General features: G+C 39.4%; 1 protein-coding gene across 6 annotated transcripts in view; it reads left to right on the plus strand.

Annotated features, from left to right (window-relative positions):
- Positions 1 to 13948, plus strand: part of Plekhh2 (pleckstrin homology domain containing, family H (with MyTH4 domain) member 2) — a 110249-nt gene that overhangs the window by 9968 nt on the left and 86333 nt on the right. The gene's annotated exons all lie outside the window — the stretch shown is intronic.

Here is a 13948-nt window from a genome sequence, read left to right on the forward strand (position 1 = left end):
CGGATCCCTGTTTCATATGCATTAAGTGACCTCATTATTCCTGGGGGGGGGCAACAATTTTAAAAATAGTGAATATGGTCTAACATTTATGAGGTATTTGAAGCTGCAGTCGACATAGTCTTTCACTAAATATGAAACAAAAAAAAAACATTTATTTGTGAGCACTAGTTGGACGGGAATATTACATGGTTTTTGGTTTGTTTGTTTGTTTGTTTGTTTGTTTTGTTTTTTGTTTTTTTTCGAGACAGGGTTTCTCTGTGTAGCCCCGGCTGTCCTGGAACTCACTCTGTGGACCAGGCTGGCCTCGAACTCAGAAATCCGCCTGCCTCTGCCTCCCAAGTGCTGGGATTAAAGGCGTGCGCCACCACCGCCTGGCAGAATATTACATGTTTGATGAATACAGAGTTTATTCATTCCAGGGAGAAAAATATAATTTATTTGATTTATTAGAGGGATTTAATAGCATTTTGATCTGCTTTCTGTTGAAGAATATAATTTTAAGCCTAGTACAGTGCCACAAGCTTGTAATCCCAGCACTGAGGCAGGGGGATCACAAGCTCAAGGCCAGCCTGAGTCACACAGCAAAATCCCATCTCAATAAAACAAAGCAAACAGAAAAATAATTTCAAAGTGATTGTTGAAGAAAACTCTTTACTGATAGTAAAATGTGGTTATAATATACTTGAAATAATTCACCTGCTTAGGAATTTCTAATATATGTTACAAAATTATCATTGAGGCTTGAATTGAGTTTATTAGTCATATTCTTCTATTAATAGTAATGCAATTAGATTTTTTTTGTCATTGGAATTTTACACACACACATATTTATTTCCTGGGAACTTGGATTCTAGACTTTGCTGTCTGACATAATACTGTGTTAATTTCCTTTCTAATGCTCTGATGAATACCATTGCCAAGAGCAAATTGGGGAGGGAAGGGTTTATTTGGCTTATAGATGTCTGGATCCAAGTCCATCACTGAAGGAAGTCAGGGCAGGAATTCAAGCAGGGACCGTGAAAGAATGTGACTTCCTGTCTTGCTTCAGGCTCATTGCCCAGCTACCTTTCTTTCTTCCCACCGCCCACAGTTGGCTTGGGTCCCCACATTAGTCAATATGCCCATAGCCCAAGCTGATGGGGGCAGTTCCTCACTTGAGATTCCGTCTTCTCAGAACACGGTTTGGCTCAAGTTGATGAAACAAATCAGCACAGATACTGACATGCCACATGTGACCATGGGACATTTCAGCTAGACTTGTTCAAACTCAAGTATGTTGCAAATGTAAAATACACTGTGGGTTTCAGAGATTTTTTTTTTTAAATTAGGTATTTTCTTTATTTACATTTCCAATGCTATCCCAAAAATCCCCCATCCCCCCCACCACTCCCCTACCCACCCACTCCCACTTCTTGGCCCTGGCGTTCCCCTGTACTGAGGCATATAAAGTTTGAAAGATGATGGACCTCTCTTTCCAATGATGGCTGACTAGGCCATCATCTGATACATATGCAGCTAGAAACACGAGCTCGGGGGAGGGGGGTACTGGTTAGTTCATATTGTTGTTCCACCTATAGGGTTGCAGACCCCTTTAGCTCCTTGGGTACTTTCTTTAGCTCCTCCACTGGGGGCCCTTTGATCCATCCAATAGCTGACTGTGAGCATCCACTTCTGTGTTTGCTAGGCCCCGGCATAGCCTCACAAGAGACAGCTATATCTGGGTCCTTTCAGCAAAGGTTTCAGAGATTTTATATGGAAAAATAAAACAGTTCAGCAATAATGATTATATTGACTGTTTTGAAAGTATTTTGAATATTGAGTTAATTGAGCAATGTTATGTTGCATGTTATAGAGAATTTAAAATCAATATGTGGTTCTTATATTTCTAGATAATGTTATCTAGATTGATAATGTTATCTATCTATCTATCTATCTATCTATCTATCTATCTATCTATCTATCTACCTATTCACTTCTAGTAACTGATTAAAAAAATTTACAGGTGTTTTTTGGTTTTTAAGATTTTAAAATTTTATGTATGTGGATATTTCATCTGCATGTACATCTATCTGTACACCAGAAGGCAGCATCTGATCCCACAAGGCTACCGTTATAGAGGTTATGAGCCACCATGTGGTTGCTGGGAATTGAACTCAGGACCTCTGGAAGAGCAGCCAGTGCTCTTAACCACTGAGCCATCTCTCCAGCCCCGAAAGGTGTTGTTTTAAACTTGAGTTCACATCTTTTGGGATGGAGACTGGCACATGTGTCACTTCTCCATAGAAGCCTTAAATCTTTGTTTCCTGCTCGGCAAGCATCCTTCAGAAGTGTCCTAAAAATATCCAGTAAAACATTTTGTTAAAACCTTTGCATTTCTCATCCTTAGCATCTTTTAGGTGGAAAGACTGAAGTGGTCCCCTCAGCCTGAGTCACAGAGGACCCAATGACAGCCTCTGTGGAATGTGTCCTCAATATTAATGTTGTCTGCTTGTTAATTTTAGGATTAAAAAAAAATAAGGCTTGAAAAGATTCCAGCTTAAATATAGCTAAGGGAAATTTAACTCAATGTGGACTCTTATTCACAGGGTGTTATTGTTTTCTCTTTTCAACATAAGAATCATTTCTCATGTTGAAAGGTGATTTATGTTGTATTCTCCACAAGCCCAACTACCTAGATAGTGATTTTGTTTACCCATCAGTGATGTCCTGTGGCTAAACATTGTCGATACTTCCCAGCTGTTGCCTTTGCTTTTCAACAGCGGACCCTGTTAAACAACAGACTAAATAAAACTCCTGTTGGTTGGTTCCAGTTAGCTAACCTTGTATTTTAATTTGTATAGCAATGTTTGTCCCCACCACCACCCACCGTGTGTGTGTGTGTGTGTGTGTGTGTGTGTGTGTGTGTGTGTGCATGGAGTCCAGAGAACAATCCCAGGGAGGGGTTCACAACCTGTGGAGTATGGCCCCCTTGAGGTTGTATGTCAGATATTCTGCATATAAGATATTTACATTATGAATCATAACAGTAGCAAAATGACAGTTTTGAAGTAGCAATGAAATAATTTTGGGAATCACAGTGTGAGGAACTGAATTAAAGGGTCACAGCATTGAGAAGGACGAGAACCACGGATCTCTCAGTCTTGTTTTTTGAGACAGGATCTCTTCATTGGGGTCTGGGGCTTACTGACTAGTTTGGTGGGATGGCCATCGAAGCCCAGGGGTCTTTAGTTCCCCCTCCCCAGTGCTGAGATTATAGACCACAGCAGCATACTTAACTTTTTACATGGATTTGTGGGACCAAATCCAGGTCTTCTTGATTGCATAGTAAGCATTTTACTGACTGAGCCATCTCCCCAGCCCCTATGTTGTTCTTTTAAAAACCATTACAGCAAGTTCCTTATGAAGATTTTTTTTTTGCATTTTTTAAGTCATCAAAATAATTTATAATAGTTAAATGCCTCTTGAATACACATATCTTCTGAAGCTAAAAGTAATATGCACTCAACTAGTTTTTTTTTTTTTAATCTGTTTGGAACATTAAACATGATAGAAGTAGAAAAAAATCTCTTATGAAGTCCGCTATGAAAGGAAATTGTAACAGGTTCCTGGTTAGACAGAAATCGATCTCTAAGGGACAATACGCAGCATAACTGTGGCTTCATAGAATGAATTGGGTAGTGTTCCTTTTGTTTCTATTTTGTGGGATACTTTGTAGAGTATTGGTATTAGGTCTTCTTTGAAGATCTGATAGAATTCTGCACTAAACCCATCTGGTTCTGGGCTTTGTTTTTTGTTTTGTTTTGTTGAAAGACTTTTAATGACTGCTTCTATTTCTTCAGGGGTTATGGGACTGTTTAGATGGTTTATTTGATCCTGATTTAACTTTGGTACCTGGTATCTGTCTAGAAAATTTTCCATTTCATCCAGATTTTCCAGTTTTGTTGAGTATAGGCTTTTGCAGTAGGATCTGATTTTTTTTTTTAATTTCCTCGGTTTCTGTTCTTATATCTCCCTTTACATTTCTGATTTTGTTAATTAGGATACTGTTCCTGTGCCCTCTGGTTAGTCTGGTTTATCTATCTTGTTGACTTTCTCAACAAACCAGCTCCTGGTTTTGTTGATTCTTTTTATAGTCTCTTTTGTTTCAACTTGGTTCATCTCAGTTCTGACTTTGATTATTTCCTGCCGTCTACTCCTCTTGGCTGTATTTGTTCCTTTTTGTTCTAGAGCTTTCAGGTGTGCTGTCAAGCTGCTTGTGTATGCTCTCTCCAGTTTCTTTTTGGAGGCACTCAGAGCTGAGTTTTCCTTTTAGCACTGCTTTCATTGTGTCCCATAAGTTTGGATATGTTGTACCTTCATTTTCATTAAACTCTAAAAAGTCTTTAATTTCTTTATTTCTTCCTTGACCAAGTTATCATTGAGTAGGGTGTTGTTCAGCTTCCATGTGTATGTCGGCTTTCTGTTGGTTTTGTTGCTATTGAAGACTACCCTTAGTCCACGGTGATCTGATAGGATGCATGGGGTTATTTCAATCTTCCTGTATCTGTTGAAGTCTTTTTGGTCACCGATTGTATGGTCAGTTTTGGAGAAGGTACCATGAGGTGCTGAGAAGAAGGTATATTCTTTTGTTTTAGGATGAAATGTTCTATAGATACCTGTTAAATCAATTTGGTTCATAACTTCTGTTAGTTTCATTGTGTCTCTGTTTAGTTTGTGTTTCCATGATCTGTCCATTGATGAAAGTGGGGTGTTGAAGTCTCCCACTATTATTGTTTGCATGGCAATGAGTGCTTTGAGTTTTAGTAAAGTTTCTTATGAATATGGATGCCCTTGCATTTGGAGCATAGAAATTCAGAATTGAGAGTTCTTGGCAGATTTTTCCTTTGATGAGTATGAAGTGTCCTTCCTTATCCTTTTTATAACTTTTGGTTGAAAGTTGATTTTATTCAATATTAGAATGTCTATTCTTGGGATCATTTGCTTGGAAAATTGCTTTCCAGACCTTTACTTTAAGGTGGTGTCTGTCTTTGTCTCTGAGGTGCATTTCCTGTGTGCAACAAAATACTGGGTCCTGTTTATGTATCTGTTTTTCTGTCTCTTTTTATTGGGAAATTGAGTCCATTGATATCAAGTGATATTAAGGAATAATGATTGTTGCTGTCTATTATTTTTGCTGTTATTTTTATGTTTGTGTGCCTATCTTCTTGTGGGTTTGTTGAAAGAAGATTACTTTCTTGCTTTTTCTAGGGTATAGTTTGCCTCCTTTTATTGGTGTTTTCCATCTATTATCCTTTGTGGGGCTGGATTTATGGAAAGATGGTGTGTAAATTTGCTTTTGTCATGGAATATCTTGGTTTCTCCATCTATGGTAATTGAGAGTTTTGCTGGGTATAGTAGCCTGGGCTGGCATTTGTGTTCTCTTAGGGCCTGTATAACATCTCTCCAGGATCTTCTAGCTTTCATAGTCTCTGGTGAGAAGTCTGGTGTAATTCTGATAGGTCTGCCTTTATATGTTACTTGACCTTTTCCCCTTACTGTTTTTAATTTTCTTTGTTTTGTGCATTTGGTGTTTTGACTATTATATGATGGGACAGATTTCTTTTCTGGTCTAATCTATTTGGAGTTCTGTAGGCCTCTTGTATGTTTATGGGTATCTCTTTCTTTAGGTTAGGAAAGTTTTCTTCTATAATTTTGTTAAAGATATTTACTGGCCCTTTAAGTTGGGAATCATCACTCTCTTCTATACCTTTTACCCTTAGGTTTGGTCTTCTCATTGTGTCCTGAATTTCCTGGATGTTTTGGATTAGCATTTTTTGCATTTTGCATTTTGCATTTTCTTTGACTGTGGTGCCAATGTTTTCTATGGAATCTTCTGCACCTGAGATTCTCTCTTTTCTCTTGTATTCTGTTGGTGATTCTTGCATCTATGACTCCTGATCTCTTTTCTAGGTTTTCTATCTTCAGGGTTGTCTTTCTTTGTGATTTCTTTATTGTTTCTATTTCCATTTTTAGATTCTGGATGGTTTTGTTCAATTCCTTCACCTGTCTGGTTGTGTTTTTCTGTAATTCTTTAAGGGACTTTTGTGTTTCCTCTTTAAGGGCTTCTAGCTGTTTACCTGTGTTCTCCTGTATTTCTTTAAGGGCGTTATTTATGTGTTCTTAAAGCCCCCATCTTCATCATGAGATGTGAATTTAAATCAGAGTCTTACTTTTCTGGTGTATTGGAGTATCCAGGGCTTGCTGTGGTAGGAGAACTGGGTTCTGATGATGTCAAGTAGCCTTGGTTTCTGTTGCTTATGTTTCTTGCCCTTGTCTCTTGCCATCTGGTTATCTCTGGTGTTAGCTGGTCTTGCTGTCTCTGACTGTGACTTGTCCCCCCCTACAAGTCTATGTGTCAGTATTCCTGGGAGACCTGTTCTCTCCAGGAGATATTTGGGTATGCAGAGCTGTGGCACAGGATCAGCTCTAGGATGCAGGTGGAAGCCAGAAGGATCCTGTCCCTAGCTGTTGGCTTGGTTCCTGTGTCCTGATGGCTCTGGGAGGGTCCCTCTTAGGCCACGAATTTGAGCAGAAGTGGTGATGTTACCTGTGCTCGAAGGCTTTCGGCACTCCTGGGAGACCAGCTCTCTCCCTGCGATATTTGAGTATGGAGCGCTGTGGCACAGGATCAGCTCCTGAGATACTTTTTCATTGTATAAAAGTATCGTTTTCTCTGTAAGTATAACTATAAGTTGCCCTTTTGATTATTGATCTGCTTACTATTTATTTACTCTCTTTTCAGTAAATGAATATTAAAAGGAGCATTCATTCAAAGTTACTGTCTTTTAAAAAATGTCTAATTTCTAACTCTGGCTTGAGGTCTAGGAGATGGACTCGTTCACATGTGTTTTATACACTGGAAATGATACGAGTAACGGTTATTCATGCTTCCCAGTAAAACATACTCGACACTGTAGAGAGACTAAGGATCTTCACAGCGTCCCTTTTTGTTGTTCTTGTATTCCATTATGCAATATCATTCTTAGGTTTAAACATTATTTTTGTTATCTGCCCACATTTTAATAAAAATGCCAACTATTTATTGACTTATGTGTTGAATATTTTATAGGTAAAGTGTACTAAATTCATCTAGCAACTGTTTTATTGATTAGACAACGGATGCTTATATGGCCAGTAGTTATCCTAAGTAATTTATATATTTAATCTTCCCAATAATTTTATGAAATAGGTACTAATGTCATCCACATTTGTACAAGAGTATAATAAGATATAAAAGGCTATTTAGTTTGCCTGAGTTTTATACTAAGAAGAAAGCGATAAAGCCATCACTTTTAAAGCCTCAAGTGATTTGTCTGTCAACTCAGGTTGCTTTCTGGTCTATCTGCCAACACCCCCCCCCCCCCATACAACAGATATATCAATCTTTCAGTGTTAAATGGATATATATTTGCAACATTAGCCATTTACGTTACAGTACATATTTTCAAAGTAAGCCCTGTGGCATCGTGGGTAATTGCCAGAGAGAGTCAAATGTTGCATTCCTGAGACCAGTCAACTCCACCTACACTTTTAGCTTTGTGTTGGGACCAGTATGCTTAGAGCTCCTCCCTTATAGTTCTCCACACCTTCTGCCATATGGAGGTAGCCCCAAGGCTGAAGATTCCTGAGAGAATACTAATTTGTTTCTTTAGATCTTTGCCAGGAATTGTAGCCAGCTTTCTCCTGGAACAGTGCTGGTTCTTAGCTTTGTTTCATTCTCTGTAGCATTCACGCAGCCAACTCTGAGCACTAACCGTGGTTCCCAAGCTTTGACTATGGCCTTAAGCTAGTTTAAACTCTACAGGAACAGGGGTGGTTGTCGTTGCCTCTAATCTATAGATGGAAACATTGGGGCTTGGAATAAATGGTTGGCGTCTTCACTGCCACACAGCTAACAAATGGTGAGCTGCTGTCAAATCACACACCTTTCACATTTGTCATGATACAACTCAGAAAGTATTTGCTACATGGAAATAACCCACTGTTGCTTTCTCCCATCCTCCTCTCTCTCCCCTTCCTTGTCGCACTGAGGATTGAATCCAGGGCCTTGCAATGTTAGTCAAGAGCTCTGTCACTGAAAGGCTAAGCCACTAGCCTCTCTTAAACTCTATGAACAGATTATACTTGTGACATGCAGGACAACTTGAAGGTAAATATAGATCAATACCAAACATATTTCTGAATTTTTTAAAGGAATGGTATGAGATAATGGCAGAGTGTTTATAATTAAATACGGATTTCAGATATGTAAGTGAATACAGTATGTGAGAGGTTTTTGTTTTTGTTTTTGTTTGGTTGGTTTTTTTTTGGTAAGACTTTTTGCACCTATTTTTTAAATCACAATTTTCAAGTATCTTAGAATTTTGAAACATGAGAACAAAAAAGACCTGATTGAAGTCTCAGGCAAGTGCTGCTGTAAATGGGAGAGGTCTTTAGAGGAATTTAAGGAATGGTGTTGAAATATCCTGAGTATGCCAAAAATAAACTCTTCAGTGAAGCTGAGACGGAGCTAGTTTCCCCATTTACAAGTTAATTTCCTGAGCCAGGGAGAGAAAGGACAAGTTTGCCTTTGGGTTAAAGTGAAATGTTACTTTCTACGAATTAATTTCTCAGTGGAAAGGGAGGAGAGATTAGGGAGCAGCCCCCCCTTCAGCCATCACCATGGTAACTGACCCTGCCCTAACCTGATGTAGCCTCAGCATCAGGCATCTCCTGACTGTGGCCTTCTTTTCATGAATGTGATTCCCCTGAAGCAGTTTAGGATCTTCTCCTAGGATTGAGGAGTCCCTGGACATCAGAGCACATCCAAGACAGTACTGCCAGAAACCCCTTTAAATAAGATATCCATTCCCTTATGCGTTCACCACACCTAATGATGCACAATGCTGACTGGAGGATCCACGTATAATAGTAAGACCTTGGAGGCCATTTTAAATGTCACTCTTCAGGGTTGTTGGATGAAGATACTATAAGAAATAAAAATGTTTAATGATCGAGTCTTTAATGGATTTTATAGGGAAAACCCAGAAGAGCCCCTGCTGAGAAATTATGTCCACATCGTTAGGGGCAGACTTTCTGAAGTATTCTGCTTGAACTAGTCTATGGGACAGTTTTATTTGTTCACAGGGCCAGTAACAGAGGGGATCACTATTTGTGTGGTGGTGATGTGATCTAAGTTTAATGGCAAAGTTCTTGTCTGCTACTTGTTGTTAAGATCACCGTGGCTACAGAGAACAGATTTTGGGTAATACATCAAGCACAAAGCTTAGAATTTGATGCCAGTTTATAAAATGTTCAGCTGTATTTTCAGTAAAACTTTCTATGGGAAAATTGATCATTTCAGACTGGCTTGGTATATGTTGGGTGGACTTGGACTAAGGATTACATTATAATTAACCCCATAAAAATAAAATATCATGTGAATGTGTCCTGTGGGTTTCAAGTATTCTGCAAAGTTATTTCCCAGCTCAAATGATTATTAAAAAAGAAATTCACGACATGAAAGTATTGCCTGTCAGTTTCTTACTGTGTTTGAACTGGCTGTGTGTGTGTGTGTGTGTGTGTGTGTGTGTGTGTGTATTTGTGTTAATGCAAATGTGAAATGTTAGGTACTTATGGTTCATGATTTAAACTCTGAATATTAACAATTTCCTTTTGTAAAAGTTTATCCTCAGTTTTAAGTCTTTTTGAAAATTCAGTCATTTTCTTTATTCATTACATTTATTCAGCAAACATTTCTTAAATTTTATTGGGTAATATATATCATCTCTGCCTCAGCCATTATTGTGTAAATACACACAGTAGAGAGGGGCAGAGGAGGGGAGAGAAAGAGCACCCTAAAATTCTATTAGATTATAAATGTAGGCTTGAGTTCCAAGACAGCTAGGGTTACACAGAGCAACCCAGTCTCAGAAAAAGAAAGTAGTCTTTTTGGGTTGTATCTCTATCCCTCTGTCCTTTCTATGGTAGGTTCCCTGATATATAACTTAAAATTCTTTCTATTGGAAAGATGGCTGTCAGTAAAGTTACTTGTCATGCAAGTATAAGAATCAAAATTTGGACACCTAGCACCCATATAGAAGTTGGGGGTGGGGAGATGAGAGACAGAAACATCCTTAGATCTCACTGACCAACCAGTCTAGCATTCAGTAAGAGACCATGTCCCAAAAGATAAGGTGGAGAAAAAAGGAGGAAGACATCTGTTTACATCTGGTCTTCACACGCACACATGCATGCATGAGCACACACATGCAAGTATACCAACAAGTATATACGCCACACACACTTAATTCTCCCTGGTATGAATATTCACCTGACTTAAGGCTATTTTGTTATTTTCTGTTGCTGTGATAAAACACCATGACCAAAGGCAACGTAGAGAGTTTGTTTGGCTTATGGTTCCAGTGGTATAAGACCATGAAGGTGGGGTGGAGTCCTAGCGACAGGCAGCAGGCATGATGGCAGGGACAGGAAGCTGAGCACTCAAGTCTCAGACTGAAAGCATGAAGAAGAGTCTGCAGTGCAGTGGGGATAGCTTTATGCTTTCCAAGCCTGATCCTCTTGGATTCTTTCTTCAGCATGGCCACACCTCCTAAATCTCCCAAACAGTAGCACCAATTGGGAACCAATTGTGTTCAAATGTCTGAGGTTACGGGGGACATTTTTCAAACCAACACCATTTACCAAGGAAGCCTTCCTAGGCTCAGAGAGTAATGTCAGGTAGAAATAAGTGCTAGTATTCAGTTATGATCTTTATGGTTTATGTTTGGGATGGTTGTCCTGTGGTTCTGCGTTACTCTACATTGTGTGGGTAATCGATGCAAAGCTGCAGTTAATGAGAAGAGCGCCAAGGGAGTAGGAATATAAAAGCTGAACACCAACACCATTACTGGCTAGAAGCGTAATTCTGCACAAAGCAAACTCACTCTAAATGCAATTTCCTGTATTCCAGTGGGAATACTTTCTACTTTGTGCAATGACTGTGAAATCATGTATTTGAAAGGTTCTTCAACATTACTAACATTTCTAAAACGTTCGATCCATTCCCTGATCTGTCTTTGCTCTGAGATTATTTTCCTCTTTTCTGTGGTTGTTTCTTTTCTGATGCAAGCTCTTCCCATGTGTTGGCTGATCTCTGGTGGTCTGTTTACATTTGAGAATGGGACATCTGCTAACTTTGCTGGCAGCTGTGTATACATGGTTGCTGCTGGTCTACTGCTGACTTTGTTTTCTGGTAAGTGTGTCGGACGCTGCTGTGAGCTTGTAAACGTGACAGTTGTTGCATGAACATGCTCCAAACAATTTATTCAACTTTGTAAGGGAGGAAAGTTTTAGTTTTTTTTTTTTTTCAGGAAATAAATGCCCAGTTGATGGATGTTTGGTATGTGAGGGTTAATGAGTCATCTAACCAGCCACACATCTTCATTAATATAATACACCCTGCTTCTCAGCATGATACATACTTTCCCACTATTGTTGCAGCGTTCTAAGGAGCTGATGGCCTTCAGGAGGCTCAGGACCCTCAAATTTAGGCTGTGTTTTCCATCATTACAGTTCACACTTTCAGGGGAAACAAACCGGTTACCTACAGAGGCCCCGGAACTAGAAGCCTTTCAAGCATCTCAGAGGCAGCATTAGAAGTTTTAAAAAAATTATCTTCTAAAATCCACCATGATTTTTTCAATGTGCACACACACACACACACACACACTCACACACACACACAGGTGTGCACACACACACGGCACATGCTCCTTTGTAGTTCCTTATCACAGTGCATTTGTAGAGATCAGCAATCAATTGCTTGCAGCAGTCAGTCAGCACTCAGTACTCTCCTTCAACCATGAGGGAACTGGGGAGACACTTGACTTAAAGTACCTATGTCTACTGAGCCGTGTTCTCCCCAATATGAACTTTGTTTGAGAGGTCATAAGGATATTTTTAAATGCATGCTACATCTCGTGTAACCTTTCTGAGGGATTTCAGGAGGTTGTGTTCCACTACAAGGAGGAAGTAAGTTTAGGCTCAAGAAGAGAGAGTCCAGGGAGCAGGTGACCCAGGGCAGAAGAAAGTGGACAGCTCTTCCAAGAAGACAGATGGGCCCTGGCAGAGGGTAACGGTTCACATTGGCATGTCAGAGGCCTTGGATGTGGCTTCAGGAGAAATTTGTAGAAAGCCAAGATATGAGTGAGCTCCTTGAGAGGTGGCCAAGACCGTGGTGGGAATTAGGAATAACAGTGTGGTTATTGGAAATTCCATTTTAAGAACTATATAAAATTTTTAAAAAGCCATCGAATTCTAGGAGAAAAGCTATGTAGTAAAAGTAGATACCTCAGCTGACACATGGCTGGACATCACATCAGTCACACAGGTGTTGTGGCGCTCGATCACTCACGTGCATGTTGTGGCTTTCATACACAGTAATGGTACTGAGGATCCCAGAATATGTTTTCAGTAAGGGACTGTATGAAGAAACAGAGGCAATAGGACATGTGGCGTGTATCTAGATTGATGGCAAGGAAACAAAGCTAAATCTTTATTTTCCAGTAAGGAAATAAGTAGGAAATAATTTTTTTAAAAGAAAGGTCTACAGAAATAGAAGCACACTATTTAGAACATGAGGCAAATATGAAAAGAATTGGCTAAAAATGGCCACTGTGCTTCTTCATAAGTCTTTTGAAATTAGTTGATGTATTTGTATATTTATAGCTTTGATAAGCAAAAGTAAACAGAAAAGCCAAGTTGTGAAGTAAATAGATTTGTTTAGTCTTTTGACAGGAAATCTGAAATAATTTCCTTAGAAATTATTTAAACACAATCATTTCTTCTGACTTCTCAAAATATTTGAACAAAAATGAAACTGTGTGTGACATAGTTTTACACACACACACACACACACACACACACACACACACACACACACTCGAGCACAGCTTTTCCCCAGGGCCTCCCACTTCATAAGCGTTTGCCTTACCACTAAACTCCACCCCAGCTCTTCTATGTTTTGATGTTGGCACACTTAGAATTATGATTGTTATGTTTTCTTGATGAATTATTCCATTGATAATTGAGCCTATTACTCATAAAACTTTGGCACAAAAATGTCCATTTTTTAATATTCTTGGTATGTTTTGCATCCTTTTACTTTTAACATCTTTGTAACATTTTACTTGTTTGTTTAAGATAGAATTTCTCTATATCCTGGCTATTCTGGAACTCACTCTGTAGACCAGGCTGGCCTCAAACTCAAAGAGATCTGCCTGCCTCTGCCTCCTGAGTGCTGGGATTCGAGGCAAGCGCCACCATGCCTGGCCCATGATACTTACTTGAGGTATCATTTTTAGGTATCTCTTTAAATATATCTGAAGTTATTGTAAATATGCCTTGTTTTTCTTTTTTTGCTTTTAACAACTGCCAGCATACGTAATGGATGAGGAATTGGTCTGACAAGGGGACCCTGGGGAGTTGGCCTATGATTAAGAACTTGGCAGAGCAACACATCAGGGATGTTACTGTTTGGGGGATGGGGATCCAGAGTGATTGAAGGATCTGAAGAGCTGCTGAAACTGTTAGGGTAGCCTGTAGCCACTTGTCTGCCAGAAAGAGTTCTTTCAGGAACTGAATGGATTTCCGGGACAAAGACTGGGTAGTGCTGTGGCTTTGTTGGGAGCTAGAAGACACTGACGTTTAAGCCCATTCAAAACCGTAGAATGGAAAGATTCCAGGCGATGAGAGTTACTTCGGCTGTCTTGTCTTCAAGAAAACAAGTAGTTTTTTCCAGTGTTACCACAAAACCATGGGCTTTGAAAGGCTGTGGGGTGTGGGGTGGGCTGGAACAGGCATGGCGACGATGAGTCAATGAAACTGAAAAACTCACAACAACTCTTTGGGCTACCATAGCTTTGCAACA

The sequence above is a fragment of the Mus musculus genome, chromosome 17 (assembly GCF_000001635.26).
Source record: "Mus musculus strain C57BL/6J chromosome 17, GRCm38.p6 C57BL/6J".
Lineage (NCBI taxonomy): Eukaryota > Metazoa > Chordata > Mammalia > Rodentia > Muridae > Mus > Mus musculus.